Genomic DNA, 7831 nt, shown 5'->3' on the forward strand with positions numbered 1-7831 from the left:
GGAAGGAAGGTTGGGCATTCCTACTTCCGTAGTGATACTGCCTCGGAAACCCAAGGAGGGGTCGCTATGAGTCTGGGCCGACTCGATGGCAAATAACAACAACAACAAATGATACTGAGTAGGTTTCAGGGGAGCTTCCAGACTAAGATGGACTAAGAAGAAAGGCCCGGTGATCCACTTTTGAAAATCAGCCAGTGGAAACCTTATTAATCACGATGGTCCAATCCAGGACCAATCATGGCGAGGGTGCCGGCTGGGCAGCAGTGCCTTCTGCCGTACATGGGTCACCATGAGTCAGGGGCCAGCTCCACAGCAGCTAACAACAACATTTTCCACAAAATGAAACAGTGTGTAGCTTTCTCCTTCCTATTTAGGTTCCTCTTCCATACTTCAGAAGGAGCTCTGGAGGCATAGTAAGTCATTTGCCTACTAACCAGAAGGTTGGTGTTCAAACCCAACAGCTTCTCTGCAGAAGAAAGATGGTGTGATCTACTTCCATAAAGATTTACAGCCTTGGAAACCCAGTGAGGGTCACTATTAGTTAGAATCCACTCAATGGCAGTGGGTTTCGTTTTCTGGGTTTTCCATACTTCAGATGACTTTCCCATCCATCCTATATTTCCCCCTTTCTTTACAGGGGATTTTGCTGTGACTTGAGGCACTGTACCTATTTGGCGACAAGCAGCCTGGGCTGTTTAGGGAACCCACTCAAGTTTGGGTGAGAAAGAGTCCCCTAGGAGCTGGACTCTGGATGCTGTGGGTGGCCTGGGGTTGTGAGGAGAAAGGGGAGGCAGTGGACATGTCAGTTTTTTAGGGGTCCCTCTCCCGAACCACTGCATGGCCAGACCTGCTGTGTTGAGGGGGTGTGGGGTTTGGTGGCTTCTGAAAACCAGGAAATGCCTTCATATTGCTCTGCATTTCTGCTTTCTCATTTTCCTTACACTCGTTCTGCAATGGGGGTAGTGTGTGGCCGGTTCTGAAGCAAAAAGATAACCAGTTTAGAAAGCTTTTTTTCCTTCCTCCACCCGCCCCCCGCAAGAACCATTGCCTCTCACACAAAATGTCTAAACTTCATCTGCTCACAGTTCCTTCACTGATTTCTGCTCAGCCAGGGTCTCAGACATAGGACTGTGTGAGGGGAGTTGCCCAGGTCCATCTTTGTAGTTAGACTTCCCATGAAATTCAAGTGGCTTACTCACAAACAAGGAGAATTAGGGATTGGAGCCACAAGTAGAAATGCCTCCCCAGGGCTCCTGGAGTTGAACCCCATCCCCAACTGTAAGGGGGTACTGCAGGGAGTGTTGCTCATGATTTACAGTTGACTCTCAGTTTCCAAAAGACAAATTAGGGGATAGCTTAGGTAAAGGGGTTCTTCTGAAATGTTCTTGCTCAGGGACCAGGATTCCAGTGTAACTTAATTTAAACTTAAACTTGAGTAGGGCCTGACCCTGATGATATTATAAAGCCAGGCCTTTGTGGCCTGATGCTCAAAGGAAAGCTGAAAGCCTCAGACTACTCACCAAAGGGGGTACAGAGACAGAAAGCTAGGTCTGCCAATTTTGTCTACACCACAAATTTCCTCATTAACACTTATGTCCTTTGCACATACGGTGATCTGGCCCCACTGGACCCTCTGTCAGTTTGTCATACTGTAGTGGCTTGTGTATTGTTGTGATGTTGGAAGCTATGCCATTGGTATTTCAGATACCAGCAAGAGCACACAGGGTAAATGGGTTTCAGCAGAGCTTCCAGACTGAGACTGAGTAGGAAGAGAGGCCTGGGGATCTACTTCTGAATTAACCAACACAGTGCTGGAAGGTGAGCCTTCTAGGTTGGAAGTCACCAGAATACCTGCAACAATGGACTCAGGCATGCCAACAGGCAGGCAGATGTAGGCCTCGGTCTATGACTAGGCAACTTTACCTCCTGTTGTACACCAGGTCACCATAACTTGAAGCCAACTCAACAGCACCCAATAACGACAGCAACAGCATTGTGTGGCACTGCACCGGGACTACTTTCTTTGACTATAGGGCACACCACAGGTTTATGGTCTACAACACTACATGAAATAGCAGTAAGTGGGACTTTTGGGTGTTTGATTTTATATTTTAAGCTTAGTGTCTATTTTGTTAGTACTTACTAATTTTAGAGTGTGAATCCTCCAAGAGTCAAGTCCCACAGGAATTCCAACAGTCAGGCAGCATTTAAGGAACTTGCACTTTGCTCATAAAAAGCCTGGCATCACTGGTCCCTGGGCGATGTCCAAACTGGCATGGCTCGCCCCCAAAGAGAGGGCCAGGGGAGAGGCTTTGTGCTGGAGAGCTCTTCAGTTTGTAGTTTTAAGAAAAGAAAGGAGGTGGCTACCGAAATGTTTGTTTGAAAGCTCAGAACTTCAGTTTGGAGCTGAGCAAGGGAGAAATTGTGTTGGCAAGGGCTCCATTTAGGTTCACTTCTTAGTATTCCCAGAAGTGAAGAGCTCTGTTTAGTAGGTTGGACACGTTCCTGAGCTTCTGGAGGTGGAATGATGACTCTCCGTTGTTGCTGGTGGTGCCGTAGGGGTAGAAGGGGTGGAAGGGGTGGGAAGGGTGGAGGAAGGCATCTAGAGGCAGGGCAGTGATGGAATGCAGGAACGATTTGCCAATATTCCTCTTCACTGCTGTGCAGAAATGCTGTGACTGTTTGTTCAAAAGGGCCGTTAGAATTGGGGCAGCTGAAGCCTGCCCTGGATCTTGGCACTAGCCAATGTTATGCTTGTTTTCGTGAGTATGCATGGCACATTTGGGTCTCAGGGCTTATCTGTGACCAACTAACCAGTCTCTATCACTCATCAAAAGTTCTTGGAAGCCACCCTCTGGCAGCTACTCCCTTGAGTCTGCCTTGGAGGGCCATTTGTTCTATTTCAAGGGTCTGCCCCAATTTAGAGACAAAAACAAAATAACCCTCCCCAATGTTCTTTTTTCATGAGGACCAGAGGCAACTCCTGCTGAGAGAATGTAGGCCCTTGCTTTTAGGGAAACACTGATGACCCATCTTGGGCCCTGGCTGAGGCTTCATGGGCTCCTCAGTTTATCACTTCCATTCGAAGACTGCTGCTTTCCTCTGGGGGTTACATTTGATTGATTGATTCACTCCTTCATTTGTTCATTCATTCTATTCATCCAACATGTTGTTACTGAGCACCTGCCATGTGCCAAGTTTTAACCTAGGTGCAGTGTTACAATGTGGGGCAAAACCAGACAGAGTTCCTGTTCTCATGGAGTGTACATTCCTGCTAGGGAAGATAGACAATGTGCAAACAAAAAGAACAAAACAAAAAAAATGATCTAAGAGTGACAAGTGCAATGCAGAGAATGAAAATACATCGATGTGACAGAGTGACTGGGTGGCTACCTCGGATAGGGTGCTCAAGGGTGGCATCCATAAGGAGATGACCTTTAACCTGAGATCTAAAGGATGTTGTCTTAGTTCTCTAGTACTGCTATAACAGAAATACCACAAGTGGATGGCTTTAACAAACAGGAATTTATTCTCTTACAGTGGGAGGCTAGAAGTCCAAATTCAGAGTGCTGGCTCTAGGGGCTGGGTCTCTTGACCTTGAGTTTCAGCTCTGCCTCTTGTTCCAGGCCTACTGGAGCTGAAGGCTTTTTCTGACTCATATAGCTACAGACTGCTGAGGATGACAAACCCAAGATCAGCAGGTAAAATGGCACAATCCCCAGATCAGCAGGCAACAAGGCAGGCCACTGGTTCAAGTCCAGGAACTGGAGATGAAGACTCAGCCAAATGCAGGATCCAAATGCGCCAAAAGCTAAAGTCCTTTCCCAAAGCTTCTTCACATACCTGAAGCAGGCTACACCCCTTCAACTGATGAGGTGCTCACATCAAATTCCACCATGGAAGTGACTACAATCTCGTCATGAGGGATAACTACATCCAGCTGCCAAGCCACTCAAAACCACGGCCCAGCCAACTTGACACACAACCTTAACTACCACATTCTACCGCTTGTCAGCTTGGCACCTGTACAGATCTTCACTGGGTGGCTGGATTCTCTTAGTTCATCTGAGTGTCAACCTCACCTCCTTGGCCTGGCAGGCCCTGTTCATCTGTATTTTAGGTATGGCAATCTGCCCCCTCACTTTTGGGCAGTAGATATGGCTCCATCCCATTGGCACTCATATGAAGATCTGACTCTGAAACCTAGGAGACTGTGACATTTCCACCCTTTCAGACCCCTGGGGCTATCTATGGTCCTACCCTTTGAGACTGCGGCTGCTCTGCTTCCCATTTCCTTGGTCTCTCAAAGAAGCCGGCCTGGCCTCTGCCCTGTTTAAGCAAGTATTAGGAAGCTCTTCAGCTGGAACAATTACTGCCCAAAGATAACCCACTCCCCCAGGAAGCCTTCTGCCCAAAGACATTCTGTTTTCTTGATCTGTGGGCTGGGAAGCCCATTGCTTTGTCTCGTTCAGGTCTCTCAGCTCTGCTGCCATCGTCTCTCTGCCATGGTTTCAGCACAGCGATCTCGGGTTCAAGGATGAACTCCAGTCCTGCTTCCACATTTTAGGTATCAGTTAGAGCAGCACTCCACTCTCTTGGTAGAAAATTCATAGATTCTACCATGGAGGTGATTACAATCTCATCGTGGGGAATAACTACATCCATCTGCCAAGCCACTCAAAACCCTGCCCCAGCCAACTTGACACACAATCTTAACTATCATAGATGTATAGCCAGATTTTTTAAAATAAGGGTGAGGAGAATTTCAATTATAAGGATGAGCTGGTACACTTGAGATAGAGAGGGGAACAAAAGAGAGAGATCTCTTCCCTCCAGAGCTTACAATGTAGATGGGGAGAGAAACAAATTGATACGCCCTTACATGTAGTTAGATAAATGCCATGACAGGAGGAAGATACAGAGAGCTCTGGAAACAGAGAGGAAGGCCCAGAAGCCTGAGTGAGAGGGTCAGTGAAGCCTTCCTGGAGGAAGTAGCATTTAAGCTTAGGCATGAAGGGTAAGTAGAAGTTCGCTAGGTCAATAGGGTGAAAGTGGTCTGAGAAGAGTATCCCACCAAGTAGAAGGGATAATGTAAGTGTGGGCTAGCATTCATAGGCCCAAGAAAATTTCACAGAGTTTGGGGAGGAGGTATCATGGGAGATGAGATGAAGAAGCAGGCACGGGCATGTTAAGGATTTAGGATTCAGATTCTGGTGGCAGTGAAAGAACTAAACAGTGTTAAGTGGAGGAGAGGCAGAATCCATTTTATGTTTTGAAAAGGTCATTGCTCTGGCTGCTATGGGGACAGTGGATTGTAAGAGAGCAAGAATGGAGGCAGCAAGATCAGTTAGGAGATGAGTGCATTCATCCAGGTGAAAGATAATATTGAGAAGATAACACTGCCAGGACTTGGTGAGGATTTTGTATATGGGGGTGAAGGAGAGGGAGGGATCAATTATACCTCCCATGTTTTGGGCCTGAGCAACTGGATGTATGTTGGTGCCATTTAAAGAGATGAGCATCAAAGATAAGATGGACCACAAGGACCTCAGCCTTTATGACCCCAAGACCAGAATAACTAGATGGTGCCTGGCTACCAATGCCAACTACTCAGAAAGGGATCAAAACTGGAGATCCTCGATAGAGTGGGAGGAAAAATATGGAACAAAATTAAAAAACACAAAAATGACTAGAATTACTGGTCGGATAGAGTCTGGTGGAACCCCCAAGACTATGGCCCCAGGGTACCATTTGGGCCTAGAAATGAACTCACTCCCATGGATTGGCTTTTAGCCCAACAGTAGAAAGGCCTACATGCAGAACACCTGCCCCAGGGCGATGCACCCACCTACTCTAGGGAGATGCACCCCTTAGATCAGTCAGCCATAAGACACCAAAGGGGCAGCATTCACATAGAGGGAAAGCTGGACAGACAGCAATGCATAGTTAAGAAGGGCACAGGGAGGGGGTAGTCACAGGGATGGGAGGGGAGGAGAGTTTGTTATGGTCGGAGATGGCAATCAGGGCGTGAAATCAAATGTGTATGAACTGTTGAATGTAAAACAAATTTGCTTTGCAACTTTGCACCCAAAACACAATAATTTTTTTTTTTTTAAATAATAAAGTGATGGGCATGCTGGAGGGAATAAGAGATTTGGTGAAGGAATGGAGGAAAGATGAAGAGTTCTGTCCCAGATGCTTGGAGTTTGAGGACATGTCCAGTAGGTTGAAAGAAATACAAGAAATTAAAAAGAAAAAAAAAAAAAAAAAGAAATACAAGAGTCTGAAGGCCAGGGTCTGGCCTACACAGCTCTGAGTAAATGGATGGGAATTTTGGCAGTTGAGACCATGGAAGTGGAGAGGAAATGCCAAGGGACATACAAGCAGAAACAAGTGAAGGGGAGACGAGGAGTGGCCCAAGAACTGAGCCCTGAGCCCTTTGTCACCACTTTTAGAGGTTGAGCAGAGGAGAAGCAGCGAGTGAGATAGAAAAACCTGAAGGATGCATCCAATCAGCAGCTGAGAGAAGAAAGTGTTTCAGGAAGGAGGGGGAAATCAATGTTTCCAATGCAGCCGGTGAGCACTGAGACAGAGACAATGAAATTACTGTTTGACGCCGGGGAATCATAGGTGTCCTTGGCAAGAGCCACCTCATAGAGGTGAGGGAGCATGGACGCCTGATTGGAGCCAGAGGAGGGAAAAGTGGGAGGTGAAAACGTGAAGATAAAGCTCTGAGCAACTCCAACGTTTTTTGGCCCAAGATTGCACCACTCTACCACTGCTACGGGGTTTTCTGCTGGGAACCAAGTTTAAATCCCCAATGGGCTGTGCAGGAGAAGGCACTCAGGTGAGTTCTGTATTCTCCAACATGTAATGCTTAACACTCTTCTGAAAGAAAACAATGACAACATTTTCCAGAAACTGAAGATTCATGACTGGATCTTCAGCCCTTCCCAAAAGCCCCCTCCCACTTCAGAGTCTCCTCCCATCCTTAGCTGACACAGGCTTACCCTTTCCTGAATATATTCTGTTCACCCACCATCCCAAAGTTCTCATCAAGAGTCCTCCTATATGATAAGGATGCAGCAACTCATGACAAAACTCATTCATTCTAGTCTTCAACTTTTTTTTGAAACAGCCTTCTATTAAGTGCACTGTTATAGACCCTGGAATAGGGCACTGGAGAAGATAAACTCATGGAGTTTACATTCCATGAGTTCCATTCTCTGCAAGAGACAGAGACAGTAAGGAAGAAAACAACTAGTACATTAGCAGAAAACAATGAATACATTAAAAAAATAATAAAGTAGGATAATAGGATGAAGACCCCTCAACGAGATGGAGTGACACAGTGACTGCAACAATGGGCTCAAACAGCAACCACTGTGAGGATGGAGCAGGACCAGGTAGTGTTTTATTCTGTTGTACGTAGGATCGCTATGAGTTGGAACCAACTTGATGGCACCTGACAACAATAGGATGAACAGTGATGGTAGGAGGTAGGGATATGAGGTGGGGTGTTGAGAGTGACTCCATTAACCAGGATGGTCAGAGAAGATCCCCCTGAAAGGAAAACATTTGAACTCTACAGGGCTACCCTTGCCTGCTTCCTCCCAATAATACTAACAGCAATTACATCTCCTACTGCAACCACAACCTCTTCTAATAACTCTACTTCAATGTTCATGAGGAAGTGCCTTTCACTCTTGGCCTCTTCTCTAACCTCCTCTCCTCCAACGTCCCTTCACCCCTCTCACTTACTCTCCTCCAATGATCTTTCCTTCCCCACACCTCAGTCACTTACTCCCATGATCATACTCTAACCAGTGGC

This window comes from Orycteropus afer, unplaced genomic scaffold (genome assembly GCF_000298275.1).
Source record: "Orycteropus afer afer isolate SDZICR_OR568_19922 unplaced genomic scaffold, OryAfe1.0 scaffold00571, whole genome shotgun sequence".
In the NCBI taxonomy this organism is placed as follows: domain Eukaryota; kingdom Metazoa; phylum Chordata; class Mammalia; order Tubulidentata; family Orycteropodidae; genus Orycteropus; species Orycteropus afer.